We start from the raw sequence: 1641 nt of genomic DNA, 5'->3' as shown, positions 1-1641 counted from the left end.
CAAAACCATTTTAACTTTACTCAACATTACGCAACAATCAACACGACTTCCAGTGTTTTCTCAGTCTTCTCTTGGTTAAGCCTTTCTTCTTGAACTGTTTTCAAAGATCATAGAACTGAATCCCCCATCCCTCTTACTAACCAGATTATTTTGGTCACATTCAATCCTGCTTCCAAGCCTCAGCTTCCACATTAGGAAATGAGAGTTAATAGTGTCTACTTCACAAGGTTGGCTTGAATATTATGTGCAACATCATATATGGGGATGTTGTATATGGGAATATTACATGGGATGATTCATGTATGGAATACAAGACGAGGCCTGGCTAGTGATGAAGAAGAGGAAGGGGAAGGAAAGAGGGTGGCTTTCTGTACATAGCAGCGCCATAATACCATAACAGGTAATTTAGGGTACTGGGCCTTGGTTCTGCCTCAGATGCTAACTCCCGGATGCGTTCGGACTGGTAACTTTCCTCCCGGCGCCTGTTTTCTGACTTGGTTAATTAAGATAGCAACCTACAGTGTAAACCTTCCAAGCATTTCTGTGACTCAAATGAAATTCTAGCTATTAAAGTGCTTTTCAGAGGTATAGCGTGGTATAACCGTGTTGTGCAATAATTATGCTCCCTTCCTTACCCTCCCCTAAAGGCACTTTGATTCCTGTAGAATGTTCAGTTGGGCTAAGATCACCTGTACACTAACCTCTGCATTTTTTTTCTTCCCCCCAACTTCTGTGGCTGTTTTCTGTTTCAACTAAAAGTGGCTGCTCCTCTGTCTCCAGCTTTTTCCTGCTCTTCTGCAATAGACCGGTTCCTGTATAGCTCTGAACGTACTCTGTAAGTCTGTCACTGTCTGTGTTGTGAGTATACCTGCGTCTGTCCATTCACTTCTTCCCACAAAAGGTCCTTGGTTTCTGTTATTCTCCTGCCCTCACCGGGCCACGTTGAGTCCAGTGGACACATCACATATCATGGAGACGTCACAGTTGTTGGCTGAAGCCTGTGCAGAGGGCCTTCTGGACCTTGATTGCTGTTGACCTGAAGGCCAAAGATTCATATGGCTTGAGAGCTTTATTTTATTTTCCATCACTTAATTTTAAATATTGTTTTGGGCTTCTTCCCTGTTCGGGGCGCACAGTCTTCTCAAGCCCTCTAGGAGATGAGCACTTGACCGAGCTGAATTCCACCAGTGTTAACCATGGTCCTCGGAGGCTTTTCGCAGGCCCCAGTTCATCCTGTGTCCCCTTGGCTGTAAGTGGTGAACTCCATCTTTCTCAAACAAATAATTGTAACTAAATTTTTTTTTCTTTCAGTTTTTAAAAAATCCTTTTGTTTTGAAATACTTTTGTATCTGTAGAAGAATAGTGGAGGGTCATCCCTGGTGGTCCAGTGGTTAAGAAACTGCATGCTTGCTCAGTCATGTCCGACTCTTTGCAATCCCATGAACTGTAGCCTGCCAGGCTCTTCTGTCCATGGGATTTTTCAGGCAGGAATGCTGGAGTGTAGGAGATGCGGGTTTGATCCCTGGTCACAGAACTAAGGTCCCACATGCTGCAGAGCAACTAAGGTCATGAGCCACATCTAGAGAGTTTGTGTGCCACAGTGAAAGATCCTGCATGACGCAACCAAGATCCCGCGCGGCA

The sequence above is a fragment of the Capricornis sumatraensis genome, chromosome 9 (genome assembly GCF_032405125.1).
Source record: "Capricornis sumatraensis isolate serow.1 chromosome 9, serow.2, whole genome shotgun sequence".
Lineage (NCBI taxonomy): Eukaryota > Metazoa > Chordata > Mammalia > Artiodactyla > Bovidae > Capricornis > Capricornis sumatraensis.
Note: the sequence above shows the minus strand (reverse complement) of the source record.